General features: G+C 46.3%; 1 protein-coding gene across 2 annotated transcripts in view; it reads right to left on the bottom strand.

The window, feature by feature from the left end:
- Window positions 1-21,290, bottom strand: part of LOC141982008 (casein kinase II subunit alpha-like) — a 56,788-nt gene extending 35,498 nt beyond the window's left edge. The window contains exons 1-2 of one of the 2 annotated variants that reach the window (XM_074943666.1): window positions 21,125-21,290; window positions 20,561-20,817 (exon numbers count right to left, since the gene is read on the bottom strand). The gene's annotated coding sequence lies outside the window, so the exon portion shown is untranslated. Of the gene's footprint in view, window positions 1-14,962; window positions 15,064-20,560; window positions 20,818-21,124 lie in introns of those variants that run through there. The other variant, XM_074943667.1, reaches the window with a different exon arrangement.
- Between the last annotated feature and the right edge of the window lie 394 nt (window positions 21,291-21,684).

Raw genomic sequence — 21,684 nt, 5'->3', positions numbered from 1 at the left:
TTATGTTCTTCTATGCGTCTGACAATTTTATTCTTTACTGTTGTTTCAACTAATTTGCCCGGTACTGACGTTAGACTTACCGGTCTGTCATTGCTGGGATCACCTCTAGAGCCCTTCTTAAATATTGGCGTTACATTAGCTATCTTCCAGTCATTGGGTACAGTAGCTGATTTAAAGGACAGGTTACAAACCACAGTTAATAGTTCCACAATTTCACATTTGAGTTCTTTCAGAACTCGTGGGTGAATGCCATCTGGTCCCAGTGACTTGTTACTGTTAAGTTTCTCAATTAATTCCAAAACATCGTCTAGTGACACTTCAATCTGTGACAATTCCTCAGATTTGTCACCTACCAAAGACGGCTCAGGTTTGGAAATCTCCCTAACATCCTCAGCCATGAAGAATCATAGAATCAAGACTGAAGCAAAGAATTCATTTAGTTTCTCTGCGATGACTTTATCGTCTTTAAGTGCTCCTTTTGTATCTCGATCTTCTAGGGGCCCTACTGGTTGTTTAGCAGGCTTCTGCTTCTGATGTACTTAAAAAACATTTTGTTGTTACCTTTTGAGTTTTTGGCTAGCTGTTCTTCAAACTCCTTTTTGGCTTTTCTTATTACATTTTTACATTTAATTTGGCAGTGTTTATGCTCCTTTCTATTTACCTCACTAGGATTTGACTTCCACTTTTTAAAAGATGCCTTTTTATCTCTCACTGCTTCTTTTACATGGTTGTTAAGCCACGGTGGCTCTTTTTTAGTTCTTTTACTCTGTTTTTTAATTTGGGGTATTCATTTAAGTTGAGCCTCTATTATGGTGTCTTTGAAAAGTGTCCATGCAGCTTGCAGGGATTTCACTCTAATCACTGTACCTTTTAATTTCTGTTTAACTAACCTCCGCATTTTTGCATAGCTCCCCTTTCTGAAATTAAATGCCACAGTGTCAGGTTGTTGAGGTGTTCTTCCCACCATAGGAATGTTAAATGTTATTATATTATGGACACTATTTCCAGGCAGTCCTGTTATAGTTACCTCTTGGACCAGATCCTGCGCTCCACTCAGGACTAGATCAAGAATTGCCTCTCCCCTTGTGGGTTCCTGTACCAGCTGCTCCAAGAAGCAGACATTTAAAGTATCGAGACATTTTGTCTCTGCATTTCATCCTGAGGTGACATGTACCCAGTCCATATGGGGATAATTGAAATTCCCCACTATTATTGAGTTCTTTATTTTGATAGCCTCTCTAATCTCCCTTAGCATTTCATCGTCACTATCACCGTCCTGGTCAGGTGGTCGATAATAGATCCCTACTGTTATATTCTTAGTAGAGCCTGGAATTACTATCCATAGAGATTCTATGGAACATGTGGATTCATTTAAGATTTTTATTTCTGGTGGGACCCAACTGCGAGTGCCAGTTCAGGTCAAATTGCTTCGAGCAGGGCAGTTACAGCCCAAGGCTGGGGTTTCTGAGCACACCAAGGCAAACCAAACCAGCCAGACAGAGGACTTTGGTTTTACCCTATTGGCTAACCACAAGTCACACAAGCAATTCCCTTAGACACTCCAGTTTCCCAGTATCACCACCAGGGCCACTCATTATGGGGACAAATGGTTGTGAAAACCAATACCTCAGTAAAAGAAAAAAGGTTCTCCTGATCCCAAAGGACCAACGCCCAGACCCAAGTCAATATACAAATCAGATCTTACCCACAAGTCATGCTGTTACCAATCCTTTAGAATCTAAAATCTAAAGGTTTATTCATAAAAGGAAAAGGATATAGATGAGAGCTAGAATGGGTTCAATGGAATCGATGACAGACAGTGACGGCCAAGTTCTTGGTTCAGGCTTGCAGCAGTGATAGAATAAACTGCAGGTTCAAATCAAGTCTCTGGAGAACATCCCCAGCTGGGGTGGGTCCTTCAGTCCTTGGTTCAAAGCTTCAGTGTAGCAAAGTCCCTTCAGAGGTAAGAAGCAGGATTGAAGACCAGATGGAGGAGCTGCAGCAGCTTTTTATATTCTCTTGCCATGTGGTCTGTCTTTCTTTGTCCCAAAGACAAGCTGTCCATCCCATGGCCTGGAAAAACCTCGGAGTTCTGTCCACAGGCAGGTCCCTGCCTACCTGGCTGAGTCCCAAGGGGTGTTTGCCTTCTCTCAATGGGTCAGTTGTATTGCTGATGGTCCTTAATGGGCCATCCAGCAGGCTAGGCAGAGCTGACCCCAACTTGTCTGGGGAGTCACCCAGAAGCATAGCATAAGTTTGAAATACAGACAGTATAGAGCCAATATTCATAACTTCAACTATAAAAATGATACACATAGACAGATAGCATAATCATAACCAGCAAACCATAACCTTATCTTAGACACCTCATTTGACCCCCTTTTATATAAGATTTGGTGCCACTACAGGACCTTGGATGCAACCATGATCTATATGGTCCCAGTTCAAGTCAATAATGTCACAAAAGGCTACTGTTGTCGAAATTGTAAAATACTTCTGTAACAACCACTTTGCAGCAGCTGCTCCGAAAAAAGCAGGAGGAACCAAGCTCACTCTCGCACAAGACGTGCGATGGAACTCAGTCGTGGACTGTTTTGAGCACTAGATCAAGAACTGGCCTATCCGATGACAGTTTGTGAACAAAATCGTGAAAAAATAGATGGCCCTGTCACAGCCAAAGTTCTGAACACTGGGCTTAAGAGAAACGTTGAACACGTGCTGAGCACCCTGAAGCCTGTTTCCGTAGCCTTGAACAAAATGCAGGGAAATCGCTGTTTTATTGCTGATGCTGTTGAAATCTGGAAGGAACCGAGCAAGATCTTAAAATAGAGAAATATGCAATGACAGAGTTAAATTACAAGCATTAAAAAAACAGATGGGACAAGCACCATCTCCAGCTCATTTTCTTCCAAATATTCTCAATACTCGGTACCAGTGTCAAATCTTAACTGCTGAAGAAAAGGCGTTGGCGACGACATGAACATCCAGCAATCACCCCTCCATAATGCCACTATAATAAACTTCAGAGCTAAGGGTGAACCATTCAAGAAATATATGTTTGCTGATGATGTTTTAAAGAAAGTCACAGCAGTGAACTGGTGGACGTCACTTAAGCACTTGGATTCAGAGACTGTTGAAGTGATCATCTCACTTTTATCAGCAGTAGCTTCTTCTGCCAGTGTAAAAAGAATATTTTTCTTCCTTTGGACTAATTCATTCCAAATTGAAAAGTCGTTTGGGACCTGAAGAAGCAGGAAAGCTTGGTTTTCTTTTCCAGATTATGAACAGACAGGAAAATGAAGGTGACTGAGTTAGCTGCCGAAGCCAATATTTTAAGTTTCTCATGTTGACCTGGCTGACATAGTCGGTTTAATTTTTGCGTTTTTTTTAAATATTTCATTGAACTATTTTACTTAAAAACAATTTTAACAAAAACGTGAATGTTTAACTAAATTCAAAAATTCATATACTTGTTTTGTTAAAATATTATATCTTTGCTGTTGAAGAAAAAAATCCAGAATACATAACATTGTTGTTTTAGTTAAATAAAACAATTTAAATGTCTGTCTGGTGATGTTCTTCTCCTAATACAGCATGGTAAAAAAATCCTCCAAATATTAATGATTAACCTGTTGAATTGGAGATAGTTCACCTTCCAGTGACTTCATAAATATCTGCCTCAATTACCTTTGGTAAATGAAATAACCAAACAATCATTCATTTTCTGATATAGCTGTAAAACTAATCTGAAAAGTTTTCAAAATAAATCACTTTAAAAATGTATAGTGTGTACCTTCTAAAAGTGAAACCGACATCTATCTCTGAGTTGTTAAGAATATGGTTATAACCACCAACAAGAATGCACTTTTACGTAGAAATCCATGATTAAATTGAGTCTTCCTGACTAGTGATTCAAATCATGATTTAAATCAAATCCACCCTGTTTTTTCTAGTATCCTCCAATACCCCTTCCTCACTGCAGAAATGTCCAGAGTTTTATCTGAAAAGTGCCAATGTGGAGGGATCCCAGACTCTCTGCTGGCCACCAATTCAACCACCATCTGCTGGAGTCTGGCCAAAATACCAGCCTCTTCAACCACCCTGGACCTTCCTCTCTGAAAGGGGCCCTCACCCGCAGCGCACTGACAGCAGAAACCCCTTCTCCTCTCACCTGGATGGCCCAATCAGCAACAGTCCCTGGAAACATGACACTCTGCTTCCCTTCCCATAAGATCTGCACCAGTGTCACAAGCAGGAATTTATGATGCATATTTGTTTCCAAGGTAAGCGATATCAGACCCAGAAGGCTCAAGCTTGATGGAGGAAAATTCCTTACTCTAGGGGCAGCCAAAATCTGGCCAAGGGCAGCCCTCCTGTTTAACCAAGATGTGGCCTGTGGAGAGTAGAGGTGCTACAAGCAATCCTCCATCTGGATTCTAATGTCCTGGCCTTGTTCTGTACTGGTCTCCAGGAGCTACACTTCCATATGAAAGATAAAGGCAGCTGCAATCTGCTCCATTTTATAGAAATTCAGTGCAGCCCTTGGACTCCTCTAGTAGTTAACAAATGCACCTCAGCCGCCCAAAGTTTGGACACCAGCCCTCTGTCTTATTCACATGCATTCAACAGCATCCAGCCTGAGCTGCCCTCTGCAATAAATCACCTCCCTCTGGACTGCTACCCAGAGATCAGGAGGGAGAGAACTCTCACTGCCTCCTTCGATTCCAACTCCACTTGTGCAGACAGACCTTAGCAGAAGCACTTGCTTTTCATGCACGAGGGAGTGTTTCAGCACTAAACCACGTCTGGCTGAACAAGGCCTCAGGACTACACTGGTAGGCAGAGCCGCTCCCCCCCACATCCCCACCGTCCTATCCCCACAATACCCACCCGCCTCCAACTGGCTACTCCAAACCCTGGGGAGGAAGCACTTCAATGCCCAATCTGACCCACTGCCATTCTGTGCAGAGATCAACATACCACTGGCCTCAGCATCTGACAAGCGAGAGGCACAGCACACAACTGGGCAGGTCTGAGTATTTCCATACACATTCTGTCCTGCACTCCTACAGCATTACACTGCCCCAGCCTCCACGCTTAACACACGAGTGTGTCCAGAGGGTGCGGAGGGTGGGAGCAAAAAGCTGCAGTGATGTCTCTAGTCCCCTCACTTTCCATGTGCAAAGTGGCCACGCCAGCCTCCTTCAAGCCCGCCCCTGAGCGAATCCTTGCTGATCTCCACCACAGGACTGGATCTGCACCTGAACTCCGGTTCTCTAGATCTTTTGTGCAGTTATCCTGCAAACTCTTCAGGGCCAGGACCACACCTCCTGAGTGTTGTAAAGCGCAACGTGCCTTTAATGGCACTATGTAAATATGCAACAACCACAACTCTGTGTGCAGATAAATAGGGTGATAATGCACAAACCATCCTCAGAGACACAGAAGGAGAGCGGGAGAGATTCCTGTCCCAATCCTCAGCACCAGGCAGCGAACCACAGTGATTCTAGCAGTGTGGCATCATAGAATCATCATAGAATATCAGGGTTGGAAGGGACCTCAGGAGGTCATCTAGTCCAACCCCCTGCCCAAAGCAGGACCGATCCCCAATTAAATCATCCCAGCCAGGGCTTTGTCAAGTCTGACCTTAAAAATATCTAAGGAAGGAGATTCCACCACCTCCCTAGGGAACCCATTCCAGTGCTTCACCACCCTCCTAGTGAAAAAGTTTTTCCTAATATCCAACCTAAACCTCCCCCTCTGCAACTTGAGACCATTACTCCTCGTTCTGTCATCTGCTACCACTGAGAACAGTCTAGATCCATCCTCTTTGGAACCCCCTTTCAGGTAGTTGAAAGCAGCTATCAAATCCCCCCTCATTCTTCTCTTCTGCAGACTAAACAATCCCAGTTCCCTCAGCCTCTCCTCATAAGTCATGTGTTCCAGTCCCCTAATCATTTTTGTTGCCCTCTGCTGGATGTTTTCCAAATTTTTCCACATCCTTCTTGTAGCATGGGGCCCAAAACTGGACACAGTACTCCAGATGAGGCCTCACCAGTGTCGAATAGAGGGGAACGATCATGTCCCTCGATCTGCTGGCAATGACCCTACGTATACATCTCAAAATGCCATTGGCCTTCTTGGCAACAAGGGCACACTGTTGACTCCTATCCAGCTTCTCGTCCACTTAACCCCTAGGTCCTTTTCTGCAGAACTGCTGCCAAGCCATTTGGTCCCTAGTCTGTAGCGGTGCATTGGATTCTTCCATCCTAAGTGCAGGACTCTGCACTTGTCCTTGTTGAACCTCATCCGATTTCCTTTGGCCCAATCCTCTAATTTGTCTAGGTCCCTCTGCATCCTATCCCTACCCTCCAGCATATCTACCTCTCCTCCCAGTTTAGTGTCATCTGCAAACTTGCTGAGGGTGCAATTCACACCATGCTCCAGATCATTTAGGAAGATATTGAACAACACTGGCCCCAGGACCGACCCTTGGGGCACTCCACTTGATACCGGCTGCCAACTAGACATGGAGCCATTGATCACTACCCGTTGAGCCCAACAATCTAGCCACCTTTCTATCCACCTTATAGTCCATTCATCCAGCCCATACCTCTTTAACTTGCTGGCAAGAATACTGTGGGAGACAGTGTCAAAAGCTTTGCTAAAGTCAAGGAACAACACATCCACTGCTTTCCCTTCATCCACAGAGCCAGTTATCTCGTCATCTAAGGCAATTAGATTAGTCAGGCATGACTTGCCCTTGGTGAATCCATGCTGACTGTTCCTGATCACTTTCCTCTCCTCTGAGTGCTTCAGAATTGGTAGAGTGGGTGCAGTCAGAAACCAAGAGGACTGCAATGGGCCTCAGTGCCCTACCCTGAGCCATCACCCAAGGAGGCAGGAAGCTGCTTATTAACTGCTCCACGTGTGGCTTCAAAGCCTGGACTCTGAACAGAAAGAAGGCAGTTTGCTTAGTTCAAAGGAGAGTAGCTAAGAAGCAGGAATGAAAAGCCTGCCCTCAGCACTCACTTATCTCAGCTTTCCCATTCAGCAAGCACAGCACCAGGCTGGAGCAGCAGAGCTCTGCCAGCCAGACCCACCCCTGGATGGAGCCTAACCAGGGCTGAAGCAGGGGGTGGGGAAGGATTTCCTAAGAGATGAGGGAGGAGCATTTTCCAACAAATGCCTGTAGCCTGAGGGCACTCTTCCCAGAGCCCAGCTCTCTGCAACCACCTCCGAATTAACTGCATGGTGGGACCCAGGAGGGCTTCCCCCACCTAACTTCTGTGTAGCAAAAAGACCAACAGGGGCAAACTCAATTCAGCTGCCCTTCTCTGAGGAATGAGACTGCAGCACCAGAATGCTGCCCCGCCCAGGGAGCCCTATTGCAACTGAGAATTGCACTAAATTTGAGAGATCTCAAACAAGTGACACCTGCCCTCACCTTTGATGTAGTCCATGAACATCACTGCTCCCAGCCTGCAATGTAGCCCAGCTACCCAGATCGAGACACTGAACGCTGGGACCTGCAGGCATGAGGAGGGCAGTGGTCTGCCCTATTTCCCTCATGTTCGGTGTGTCTGCTGGGTGGGCTTGTTACTGCAACCAAGAGTCAAACTCTGGGGGAGTCCAGAGGCAGTCGCTCTCTCCAGTGACCCCAAAAGCAAGCCTGCACTCAGCCGGAAGTGACTCAGCACAGTTCCGAATCACTGCAGCCTTGTAGGCATCCATTCTTTAAAGGGTCATCTACACAGCTGTGTCAGCCCTGGAGCCCCAAACCCTGTTGGGAATTATTTCCTTTCTGGCACAGGATTTGCCTAAGTATCTCCCCAGGCAGGAAGAAGGAGGTGTCCCCAGCCCCCTCTAAGAAATTCTGTTACAATTCCTCCCCACACTGTGGGACCCAGGACTGACATTAGGGAAGCACATGTGCTTCTCATTCCCATGTCTCAATCTTAGATAAACCCCTGAGGTAAGAGATGGATGAGATCTGTCTATCTTAGGGTTCTTCACTGTCACCCGTCATGGAAGGATTCCAGCACTTCCATGTAAAACCAACAGCAATAGTGAAGTCCCCAGTAGACTCCATGGAGTATCTGGCACTTCTCTCCCACTGAGGTCAGAGCTCTGCTTGGGGTAATACTTTTGTTTTGCCTGGTTGATTTGTTTGTAACAAGTTTTGTTTGGGTAGGTGGGACTGTCGATGTTCTGAGTCATTCTGATGGTGGAACGGCTTTTGCAAAGAGAAGGCTTTGCAGTGTTTCACAGAGACAGTCTGACTCTGGCTCCCCTAATCTGCTCTGGAAGTTCATTGCATAGCCAGTGTCCCTTGACTGAACACTTTGTCCCCGGCACTCACGTGCTTCACCCTGGGCTTTGTGACCAGCATGGTCCTAGAGGAGCAGCTGTCGCAGTGGTTCATAGATGAAAATTCTGTCTTTAATGTAGCTGAGGCTTGATCCATTAATTGCTTTGAAGATTAGGAAACTGAGATCAGAAGATGACTGGGAGCCAGAGGAAGGATTTGAGTACGAGCCTGATGTGCTCATGGCATCTCAGACAATGGAAGAGGCAGGCAGCCTCATTCTGTACCAGCCAGAGCTCATGCACTATCTTTACATTCAGCTTCAGATGCAGTGAATCACAGTGATCCAGCCTGGAAGTGATAAATGTACAAATCACCGCGGGCAGACCCTGGCCTGGAGGAAGGGACAAAGTTTCCTAGCAAGATGGAGGTGAAGGAAGACATTTTACACACACAGCCTGGTTATCCAAACATAGTGAGGAGCCAAACAGGATCCCAGGGCTTCCCGCCACCTTGAGGAATGGGGGCAGCCCATCTTCAATTATTTCTGAATTGTATTGCAGTAGTGCCTAGGAGCCTTAGTCAGGGACCAGAACCCTATTATGCCAGGTACATAACATACAGCCAGAACAAAAAGATGGCCCTGCCCCAGAGATCTTACCGTATAAGACAGGGTAAGGTTACCAGCCCGAAAGCACTTCAACTTTACATCCACATTTAAACAAGCAACAATCTGCACAGGTTCATGAGGTGCGTTTTGCCTGAAATATAGAATCTGCATCCCAGAGCCATGGCCCTAGGAGTGATCCTGCCTCCCCTATAGATGCTGACTCCTCTGGCTTCCTGACTCTCCCATGTCCATGGCGCGGGTGAAAATGAGGAGGAGATGGTGCCTGTGTAGCAAGAGCTACATATGCAGCCATTTGAGATGATACCAAAAGGGAGGCTCACATGTAAATCAACAGCACACATTTGTTCTTCAAAACTCTGACGGGAGGTGCAAGTACTAAAATTCCACACGAGAGCTTAAGGAGCAAGATAAGATTCAACCCACGTGAAAGGAAAGGTAGTTCCTTTAAGTCTGATTCACCGCAAAATAGGACGTCAGATTGACAACAGTGATGCACTCACTGAAAGGACCCTACCGCAGCCAAGTGAGGAGACATGGTTAAGGCTCAGGTGTGAATATTAACTCTCAGCTCCTGACTTTTGTGCAATTAAAATCTCATAATGTGGCAGTAGCGGGGTTTTTTTGGCCATACAATTCCCATTTGTAACTGAATTATTTAGGGTAGCATGGAGGCAAAATGGACGGGAATGAAGGGAAATATAAGCAGAATATCAGGACAACTCTCCTGACAACTCATGAGAATAACATGAGGGGGAAAGGAGTCCAGGAGAGCTGGCTGTATTTTAAAGAATCCTTATTGAGGTTACAGGGACAAACCATCCCGATGTGTAGAAAGAATAGTAAATATGGCAGGCGACCAGCTTGGCTTAACAGTGAAATCCTTGCTGATCTGAAACACAAAAAAGCAGCTTACAAGAAGGGGAAGATTGGACAAATGACCAGGGAAGAGTATAAAAATATTGCTCGGGCATGCAGGAGTGAAATCAGGAAGGCCAAATCACACCTGAAGTTGCAGCTAGCAACAGATGTTACGAGTAACAAGAAGGGTTTCTTCAGGTATGTTAGCAACAAGAAGAAAGTCAAGGAAAGTGTGGGCCCCTTACTGAACGAGGGAGGCAACCTAGTGACAGAGGATGTGGAAAAAGCTAATGTACTCAATGCTTTTTTTGCCTCTGTCTTCACGAACAAGGTCAGCTCCCAGACTGCTGCACTGGGCAGCACAGCATGGGGAGGAGGTGACCAGCCCTCTGTGAAGAAAGAAGTGGTTCGGGACTATTTAGAAAAACTGGACGAGCACAAGTCCATGGGGCCGGATGTGCTGCATGCGAGAGTGCTAAAGGAGTTGGCGGATGTGATTGCAGAGCCACTGGCCATTATCTTTGAAAACTCATGGCGATTGGGGGAGGTCCCGGACGACTGGAAAAAGGAAAATGTAGTGCCCATCTTTAAAAAAGGGAAGAAGGAGGATCCGGGGAACTACAGGCCAGTCAGCCTCACCTCAGTCCCTGGAAAAATCATGGAGCACGTCCTCAAGGAATCAATTCTGAAGCACTTCGAGGAGAGGAAAGTGATCAGGAACAGACAGCATGGATTCACCAAGGGCAAGTCATGCCTGACCAACCTGATTGCCTTCTATGACGAGATAACTGGCTCTGTGGATGAGTGGAAAGCAGTGGACGTGTTCTTCCTTGACTTTAGCAAAGCCTTTGACACAGTCTCCCACAGTATTCTTACCAGCAAGTTAAAGAGGTATGGGCTGGATGAATGGACTATAAGGTGGATAGAAAGCTGGCTAGATTGTCGGGCTCAACGGGTAATGATCAATGGCTCCATGTCTAGTTGGTAGCTAGTATCAAGCAGAGTGCCCAAAGGGTCAGTCCTCGGGCCTGTTTTGTTCAATATCTTCATTAATGATCTGGAGGATGGTGTGGATTGCACCCTCAGCAAGTTTGCAGATGACACCAAACTGGGAGGAAAGGTAGATATGCTGGAGGGTAGGGATAGGACACAGAGGGACCTAGACAAATTAGAGGACTGGGCCAAAAGAAATCGGATGAGGTTCAACAAGGACAAGTGCAGAGTCCTGCACTTAGGATGGAAGAATCCCATGCACCGCTACAGACTAGGGACCAAATGGCTAGGCAGCAGTTCTGCAGAAAAGGACCTAGAGGTTACAGTGGATGAGAATATGAGGATATGAGTCAGCAGTGTGCCCTTGTTGCCAAGAAGGCCAATGGCATTTTGGGATGTATAAGTAGGGGCATTGCCAGCAGATCGAGGGACGTGATCGTTCCCCTTTATTCGACATTGGTGAGGCCTCATCTGGAGTACTGTGTCCAGTATTGGCCCCACACTACAAGAAGGATGTGGAAAAATTGGAGAGAGTCCAGAGAAGGGCAACAAAAATGATTAGGGGACTGGAACACATGACTTATGAGGAGAGGCTGAGGGAACTGGGATTGTTTAGTCTGCGGAAGAGAAGAATGAGGGGGGATTTGATAGCTGCTTTCAACTACCTAAATGGGGGTTCCAAAGAGGATGGACCTAGACTGTTCTCAGTGGTAGCAGATGACAGAACGAGGAGTAATGGTCTCAAGTTGCAGAGGGGGAGGTTTAGATTGGATATTAGGAAAAACTTTTTCACTAGGAGGGTGGTGAAGCACTGGAATGGGTTCCCTAGGGAGGTGGTGGAATCTCCTTCCTTAGAAGTTTTTAAGGTCAGGCTTGACAAAGCCCTGGCTGGGTTGATTTAGTTGGGGGTTGGTCCTGCTTTGAGCAGGGGGTTGGACTAGATGACCTCCTGAGGTCCCTTCCAACCCTGATATTCTATGATTCTATGACCCCGAGATATATTAGTGCAGCAGAATTCTCTCTCCAGGGAAGGGAGGGAAGCCCTAGACTGAACAAAGCACTAGAGAATAGATTACACATAACAATACTTCCCTGGCCTAAGGGGATAAGACTGCACGGGACCCTACAGACTTCTCCCTTTCTGATTTCTACGAGTACAATGAATTCTGCTGGGACCATCCGCTCCAACCAGAAAAACAAAGGGAAACAAAGGTGTCTTTCTACTCGTTGGTATGCCAGGAGCGTCGTACTATGGGAACTTGGGTTGGACGTTGCTGGACAGCATGTACAATTCCAATTTAAGGCTCATGAACTGAAGGCACTTGGTCCATAAACTTTACAAGAATGTTCTCTTGTGTGAAAACAGAGCAGACCAGCTTCCTGTGTAAGCCAGAGGCTTTCCTCAGAGGAAGGGCTGAATAGACAAGGGGAAGGTTATAATTCTTAGTTATCATTAAGATGCATGGTCAGAAAGAGCTCACCAACTTCTACAGTGCAGCCACAGTTTCCCTCACATTCATTAATCTTAGGTACTTATATGGCCCCGATTATCATAGTATCTAAGCTCCTCACAAACATTAACATATTTATTCTCACACACACCCTGTTAGACAGGGCAGGGCTAACACTCACATTTTACAAATAGGAAACTGAGGCACAGAAAAACTAAGTGACTTACCCAAGATCACAGAGGAAGTCCGGAAACTGAACCCAGGTCTCCAGAGTCACAGGTTAGCTTCCCTCACATTTCAAATTAACCTCAGGTCCATGGGGACCAGCAAGTACTACCCCTTATATAAGGGTGTAACTGGATCTCCCATGTCACGTAAGAAGATTCCATGTTCTCGCACTCTGTCTTCCCTGTTGTATAGAGTTAAACTACAAGAAGAGGGGGCGGGGGATGGCCTGCCTCTTGGTCTTTTGCCAGGAAACTGAGCCCACCAGATGACCGGATGGGAAGCACCATCAAGTGCAAGAGGGGCCTGGCAAGCCTCAGATGCTGAGCAAAACTGCAGCAGCTTAACTCATTGAGAAAATGAGCCGTACATCGTTGGGGCATCAGCCACTCCCATTCAAACTATAAGGGGAAGGAGAAATTTAAGGGACCCTCACTGAGATGGTGGGACTGAAATCCTAATGCTGGCCTTCCGTGAGCTTAGCAAATGGACAGTGTGGTGGTATAAGATAGCCAAGAAAGCTGGAGTTGTATTTCACTGAGGATACATGCTCTGTCAGACCCAGAGTAGTCTATCCTCCACCAGGAACTCATGCCGGATTGCTCCCTATAGTGTAATTAATCAGTGTTTTTCCCCAAATCAATGTTTCCAATCCCAAGACCTCTGCAGGTTCTCCCATGCTGCTAATCAGAGGGAACAGGTTTCAAAGAGCAAGGAGTCAAAAGGCTGAAGTGCACAGGGGTAGAGGTAACAGACAGTGACCACAGTGGTTCCATAGGAACCACCCCTTAAGGAGTCCTTTTCCCTGAACTTTGAGAACTCAATTTCTCAGGACTACTGCTACAAAAGAGCCTGTTGGGATGGGGTGGGTCGGGGGAGGGGGGGGGTCCTCATGTTTATTTTCTCTCCTTCAAACAGCAGGTCAGGCTTAGCAGGATGTGGAATGCCCTGGGAAAAGCAGCTGCAACATACACAGACTGATACCTGCATCTGATGAGCATAAATGCAGTTGTAAACTTCATCCTCTCTGCCTTGAAGGTCAACAAAGTGTGATGATCTTCTGGTGACCTAGCATCAATCGTCAAACAAGTTCTCTAACGGTGACCCCGGATTCCTTCTGGGCCCCAACACCAGGGCGACAGAAGACTCAAGCATTGTTCATAATTTCTAGATTGTTGGGCAACACTAACCACTACAAGTGCTGTGAACCTTACACATTTTTTCGCCCTGGCCAGCTGCCTCTCAACTGGCCAGTCCTCCACAGTTCACAGCTGAGAGATGCCAAATCAAAGGGTTAGAATTTAGATCATTACTGGAACTATTCTGGACTGTGAATCACCGTATAAAACCAGAATGCTTCCAGTCAGCTCCAGAACCTCACCCCTCTCAAACAATACAGCTACCAACCTACTTCTCAGAGAGTCACTTGTATCCAAAACAACCTCTCAGAACACCAAGACCCAAACAATAGACACAGGCCTGACAACAACACTTTTCTTCTCTGAACTCAGCCCATTTGCACAACTGAAACCTTGAAACCCCTACAAAAGAACCCAAACCATGAGCTGCCACTGTAACCCATGCCCTTGGCTAGTGAAAGAGACTTAAGACTATCTGAGATTCTTAACAATGAAGTTTTCTTTCACTTTTGGAGAAGTAGCTCTGGATAGTTTTAAGTCACCAAGAAAAATATTCTCTAAAGCCCTGGTTTTTTTTCTTATTTCAGCTCCAACAACAAGGAATCATACTTAGATTTCAAATAATTGCAGTTTAAACATTTTAGTATTCCTCCCTTTGAAAACTGCCTCTTGGGTGAGCCAATGTCAAAACCTTGCTACAGTTCACACATTGTGGTATAATGTGATTTCACTGAGCGCACAGACAAAAACATCAGACAGTGAGACATATACAATATCTCCCTTTTGAAATATTTGTAAGTATTTTAATCTCAACAAGTCCTTAACTGATTCAAGATGTTCAGAAAACAGTCGTGGTGGCAATGAGACTTCACTGTAAGTCTTTGAAAGCTTGAGGAATTCTATGGTTTTTGTGGGGGAGATTATAAGGGGGATCAAAATCAGCCTTATAAAGGGGCAGTGGTGGCAATCAAGGGCCCTGATTCTGCACTGTGATGCCCACAGACAGAGCTCTGGTGGGCACAGAACCCAACAATACAGCACCTCCTACACCATGCTGAGGCATTGAGAGCCAGTAGCTGTAGGGGAAAGTACCGCAACACGGGAGTTTGGACTGGTAGCTCAAGTCAGGATTCCTAAAGGCATTCCTAGCTCTGCCACCAACTCCAACTGTGACCTCGGATGCCTCAGTTTCCTCATCTGTAAAATGGGGATAATGATAATCACAGAGATGTTTTAACAAGTCACAAGGGAATGTTTGCAAAGGAGTTTGAGACCCTGCACAGAAATGAATATAGATTATGATTTACAGTTGTACTGCTGCAGAGCCGAAAAGCCTCCCTCAGGGATCAGGGCTTACAGTGCTAGGCGCGGTGCTCAGACAGAGCAACGAAGGCAGGTATCAACCTGGAGTAATGTTGCAGTACTATCCTCTTCGGGGGGCTGCACAGAAAGTAAAATGACTTGTGCCCTTTATGATCTACAAAGAAGAAACGAAAGTCAATGCTGCATATTTTTTCCACTTGTTATTTTCCATTGGAAATTCATGTCTCATCTACCCCTTTCCCCTTAGAGCAGAGGTTCTCAAACTGTGCTCCGTGGATCACCAGTGGGCCATGAGCTCCATTCAGGTGGTTCACGGACAGTTCCATCTCAGGTGCACGCCTGGGCAGCTGCACAAGAGAGAATGGCGGGCCACCCACCTAATTAGTGGAGCTGCGAAGGCCTGGCTCCACTAATTAGGTGCCTGCACCCCGGAGAAGACGCACATGTAAGGTGAGATGGTGGCCTTGGGGGGATTGGTGGGGCGGGCAGGGGCAGTGGGGTGAGAAGAGGGGATGGGGGCCAAAGAGATGACTTTCCCCTGCTCCAGGGCTGCGGCTACCAGGGAGAAAAAGCCCTCCTTCCCAGCCCCAGCTCAGGGGCTGCTGCGGCAGGGGAGAGAGGGCACATCCATTGCATTAGAAAGGTAGGGCTACTGATATTAAAGTAGTTGTGTGCTTGTATCTCTAGAACAAAAAAAGTTCATTATTATTAAGGTTTTTTGAATATAGCACTTTCATCCAAAGCGCTTTACAATAGTTAGCTCATGGTACAAACAACATTTGGAAAGATCATTAAGTGGTCCGCTGAGACCCTCAGCAATTTTCAAATGGTCTGCAAAAGAAAAAGTTTGAGAACCACTGCCCTAGAAGACTCTGTGAAGGTCTAGGAAACTGATAAAATTACACCAGCGAGGCCATCCAGTTAAACCTGAATGGGGAAGTGACTTTTATTCAGTGCTGCCTCAAGCTCTGCCCCTTTGTCCATCTACGTTAACACCGATTAATACGCTCCTCTCTCAATGCTTGGCTTTGTTAAAGATTCAACAGCCCCAAAAGTCCGCCAGAAGAACTAGGTATCAAAACACTTGGACATTCCAGATATTTCTAAAGTTAAAAAAAAACAAACCCTAGAAAAACATTTTTAAAAACCCTTTCAGGCCTTCTCTACACATTATGAAAGCCCAGTTGAGTGGCTACCTTTAATTGAGATTTCAACCAAGGACACTCCACTTGCCACAATAAATATTAAAAATAAATAAGAACATAAGAACGACCAGACTGGGTCAGACCAAAGGTCCATCTAGCCAGGTATCCTGTCTTCCGACAGTGGCCAATACCAGGTGTCCCAGAAAGAATAGACAGAACAGGGAATCATCAAGTGATCCATTCCGTCGCCCATTCCCAGCTTCTGACAAACAGAGCCTAGGGACACAATCCCTGCCCATCCTAGCTAATAGCCATTAATGGACCTATCCCCCGTGAATGTATCTAGCTCTTTTTTGAATGCTGTTACAGTCTTGGCCTTCACAACATCCTCTGGCAAGGATTTCCACGGGTTGACTCTGTGTTGTGTGAAGAAATACTTCCTTTTTTTCTTTTAAACCTGCTGCCTATTAATTTCATTGGGTGACCCCTAGTTCTTGTGTTATGAGAAGAAGTAAATAACACTTCCTTATTTACTTTCTCTACACCACTCATGATTTTATAGACCTCTAGCATATCCCCCCTTATTCGCCTCTTTTCCAAGCTGAAAAGTCCCAGTCTTATTAATCTCCCCTCATATGGAAGCTGTTCCAGACCCCTAATCATTTCTGTTGCCATTTTCTGAACCTTTTCCAATTCCAGTATATCTTTTTTGAGACGGGGCAACCACATCGGCACACAGTATTCAAGGTGTGGGCGTACCATGGATTTATATCGAGGCAATAGGATATTTTCTGTCTTCTTACCTATCCCTTTCTTAATGAGTCCCAACATTCTGTTCGTTTTTTGACTGCCGCTGCCCATTGAGTGGATGTTTTCGGAGAACTATCCACAATGACTCCAAGATCTCTTTCTTGAGTGGTAACAGCTAATTTAGACCCCATCGTTGTATATGTATAGTTGGGATGATGCTTTCCAACGTGCATTACTTTGCATTTATCAACATTGAATTTCATCTGCCATTTTGTTGCCCAGTCACCCAGTTTTGTGGGATCCCTTTGCAGCTCTTCGCAGGCTGCCTGGGACTTAAGTATCTTGCGTAGTTTTGTATCATCTGCAATTTTTTTCACCTCACTGTTTACCCTAAATTCAGGTATAATAATCAAATTGATATTTTATAGCCCTGGAATTCAGAATCTCCCACCTATTTCAAGTCCTGTTACACACAGATTCAGAGATGTTAGCAACAAGAAGAAAGTCAAGGAAAGTGTGGGTCCCTTATTGAATGAGAGAGGCAACCTAGTGACAGAGGATGTGGAAAAAGCTAATGTACTCAATGCTTTTTTTGCCTCTGTCTTCACGAACAAGGTCAGCTCCCAGACTGCTGCACTGGGCAGCACAGCATGGGGAGGATGTGGCCAGCCCTCTGTGGAGAAAGAAGTGGTTCGGGACTATTTAGAAAAGCTGGACGAGCACAAGTCCATGGGGCCGGATGCGCTGCATGCGAGAGTGCTAAAGGAGTTGGCGGATGTGATTGCAGAGCCATTGGCCATTATCTTTGAAAACTCATGGCGATCCAGGGAAGTCCCGGACGACTGGAAAAAGGCTAATGTAGTGCCCATCTTTAAAAAAGGGAAGGAGGAGGATCCGGGGAACTACAGGCCAGTCAGCCTCACCTCAGTCCCTGGAAAAATCATGCAGCAGGTCCTCAAGGAATCAATTCTGAAGCACTTCGAGGAGAGGAAAGTGATCAGGAACAGTCAGCATGGATTCACCAAGGGAAAGTCATGCCTGACCAACCTGATTGCCTTCTATGACGAGATAACTGGCTCTGTGGATGAGGGGAAAGCGGTGGACGTGTTGTTCCTTGACTTTAGCAAAGTTTTTGACACGGTCTCCCACAGTATTCTTGCCAGCAAGTTAAAGAAGTATGGGCTGGATGAATGGACTATAAGGTGGATAGAAAGCCAGCTAGATTGTCGGGCTCAACGGGTAGTGATCAATGGCTCCATGTCTAGTTGGCAGCAGGTATCAAGTGGAGTGCCCCAAGGGTCGGTCCTGGGGCCGGTTTTGTTCAATATCTTCCTAAATGATCTGGAGGATGGTGTGGATTGCACCCTCAGCAAGTTTGCAGATGACACTAAACTGGGAGGAGAGGTAGATACGCTGGAGGGTAGGGATAGGATACAGAGGGACCTAGACAAATTAGAGGATTGGGCCAAAAGAAATCGGATGATGTTCAACAAGGACAAGTGCAGAGTCCTGCACTTAGGACGGAAAAATCCCATGCACCGCTACAGACTAGGGACCAAATGGCTCAGCAGCAGTTCTGCAGAAAAGGATCTAGGGGTTACAGTGGACGAGAAGCTGGATAGGAGTCAACAGTGTGCCCTTGTTGCCAAGAAGGCCAATGGCATTTTGGGATGTATACGTAGGGGCATTGCCAGCAGATTGAGGGACGTGATTGTTCCCCTCTATTCGACATTGGTGAGGCCTCACCTGGAGTACTGTGTCCAGTTTTGGGCCCCACACTACAAGAAGGATGTGGAAAAATTGGAGAGAGTCCAGCGAAGGGCAACAAAAATGATTAGGGGTCTGGAACACATGACTTATGAGGAGAGGCTGAGGGAACTGGGATTGTTTAGTCTGCGGAAGAGAAGAATGAGGGGGGATTTGATAGCTGCTTTCAACTACCTGAAAGGGGGTTCCAAAGAGGATGGATCTAGACTGTTCTCAGTGGTAGCTGATGACAGAAAGAGGAGTAATGGTCTCAAGTTGCAGAGGGGGAGGTTTAGGTTGGATATTAGGAAAAACTTTTTCACTAGGAGGGTGGTGAAACACTGGAATGGGTTCCCTAGGGAGGTGGTGGAATCTCCTTCCTTAGATATTTTTAAGGTCAGACTTGACAAAGCCCTGGCTGGGATGATTTAGTTGGGGATTGGTCCTGCTTTGAGCAGGGGGTTGGACTAGATGACCTCCTGAAGTCCCTTCCAACCCTGATATTCTATGATTCCAAGGCCAGAGGAACCATTGTGATCATGTAGTCTGACCTCCTGTATATCACAGGCCATAGAACTTCCCCCCAAAAATTCCTAGAGCAGATCTTTTAGAAAAACCATCCAATCTTGATTTAAAAATGGCTAGTGACAGAGAATCCACCGTGACTCTTGGTAAGTTGGTCCAATGATTAATTACCCTGTCAAAAATTTATACCTTATTTCCAGTCTGAATTTGTCTAGCTTCAACTTCCAGCCATTGGATGTTTGACCTTTCTCTGCTAGACTGAAGAGCCCATTGTTAAATATTTGTTTCCCAGGTAGGTGCTTACAGAGTGTAATCAAGCCATCCTTTAACCTTCTCTTTGTTAAGCTAAATAGATTGAGCATGGTGAGTTTATCACTGTAAGGCAAGTTTTCTAATCTTTTAATCGTTCTCGGGGCTCTTCTCTGACCCCCTCCAGTTTATCATAATCCTTCTTAAACTGTGGCACCAGACCTGGACTCAGGATTCCTGCAGCGGTCGCACCAGGGCCAAATACAGAGGTAAAATAACCTCTCTGCTCACACTCAAAATTCCCGTTGATGCATCATCTAGCATGACTCGCCATAGGCGTCCTTCTTAAGTGAAAGCTTTGCAACTACGGCCCTGATTAAGTAGCAGCCGTTGCCATTCAGCAGCAAGAAGCCCAACTGGTTCCATGGGAACAGCCTTTTGATATGAGGCATAATTAATTATAAAAGGGAAAACAAACTTGTGGCGCAAGCCTATGACACAGACAAGTGAAGACGAGAGAAGTTCAGCAGGATCTGCTCCTACACATACCCTCTCTCTATTTCCTCAGGACAGCTATGCCTTCCTCTTTGGCTTCTTATCCATCACACATTCACTATGGTATCCGGGCTGCATCTACACTGACCCACATCTCATCTTCAGTGAGGGGGCTGGGAACTGACTAAGTTTCCCAGCTACAGTGACTGAGGCAGAGAGAGACTGAAACACTTGTCCAAAGTCACAGCCTGACTGCAGGGCACAGCCCAAAGGGGGACAGGCCGCAGCAGTGCGGTGACAACATCATGTTGGTCACAGTGCACTCGCACTTCTTGTGTGAGCAGAAGAACAAGGTGAAGCTGCCTAAGTGTTTCACTTCTTGTCTGCTCCCCTCACACCCGGAGAGAAGCAGCCATGTTAGGGAGAAGGAGGTGGGAGCAACTCAGGAACAGCGCATGAGCAAATCGTGTAGGGGTCCCAGGACAGGGATAGCAGGGGGACTGCAGGTAAGGAGTGAGATACTTGGCACACCTGGGGGAGCATCCCAGGACTGGCAAAACACTTCCATACATATTACAACCTGTAACAGTATCAACTCTCCACCCCAGGTCAGACAGGTCACAGTCTCAGACTCACTTTCCCTTTGAAAGGACAATACCGGTAGAACATGGCCCAGGTCATTGACATTGATTTCATATTCTCCAGGAACAGAAAGCTATTACCTTGAACCTTGGTTAATCTATAGCCCAGATGCTGCCTTGAGCTGTCCTGGGAGAGGCAGAGAAAGGTGTGAGCTGCATTCCAGACAGGTGGGGGGGGCCAGCTGGGCCGGGCAGAGCTCGCTGCAGCAATCCACTCAAGAGGAAAGGGAAAGTGCTTTCACGTCGCAGCTATCCGTGGTTTCCATCCGTCGGCACAGAGAAAAGTGATGGGCTGCAGGGCCTCCCAAGAGCCAGGGGCTCACAGCATTGCCCTGTTCCTAAAAAACAGCAGCAACAGGCATTTCCATAGCACCCTCCACCAGCAATCCCCAAGGGCGGGGCAAACACATACACAGGAATCAGAGCAGCCCTGACATGCAGCTACCTCGCCAGCGGGACACGGCAGCCATTTAGCAGCACATAGCAACAGTGCCCAGCAATTTACAACAGATAGTAAAGGAGAATTCCATAACCAGTTGAAATCAGAGGGGAAATTTTAGGGAGGCAAAATTAAATTACTTAAATTGAATTTTGCAGGTGATACTGAGGTGAATAAGCTGGTTTTTGAGGAAAGTACCGTCATACCTTTAATATCCAGAAATGGTCAAGCCCTTGATTTGACACCTTATCCACAAGCTGGCACTTCCATCAGCCTCCTAAATCTTCACTACGCTTTGGGGTCAATCCTGACTTGGAATAGAGCATCCTCTGCTGAGTCACACAGCGCCTCCCTGCAGCATAACATCCCGTAGCACCACAATGGGGCATGAACGTTATTCCTGACTAAAGGAAGAAAGAGAACCCCTTTTGAGAGAACCTTCTCCATTACCAACACTACCTCTGGCACCACCTAGATGTTTCTCGGAGATCTCCATTCCAAGCACTGATCAGGCCGGACTCTCCTTTGCTTGCAGGAGCAAATGTGTTGGAGTGGTTTCAAGCGTATGCATAGAAAGCAGATTTCACTGAAAGCAAGTCTGCTTAAGACAAACATTAGTAGAGTCAGAGGGAAGGGGAAGCGACAGGTGACGTTACAGCTAGAAAGCCTGATGCTTGTCCTGAGGTTGGGGGTTCCACGACCACCACTCCCAAGAGGAGAAGGCGGGTGGTGGTGGTCGGGGACTCTCTCCTCCGGGGGACTGAGT

The sequence above is a fragment of the Natator depressus genome, chromosome 2, assembly GCF_965152275.1.
Source record: "Natator depressus isolate rNatDep1 chromosome 2, rNatDep2.hap1, whole genome shotgun sequence".
Classification (NCBI taxonomy): domain Eukaryota; kingdom Metazoa; phylum Chordata; order Testudines; family Cheloniidae; genus Natator; species Natator depressus.
Note: the sequence above shows the minus strand (reverse complement) of the source record. Positions and strands in the feature narration are given on the sequence as shown.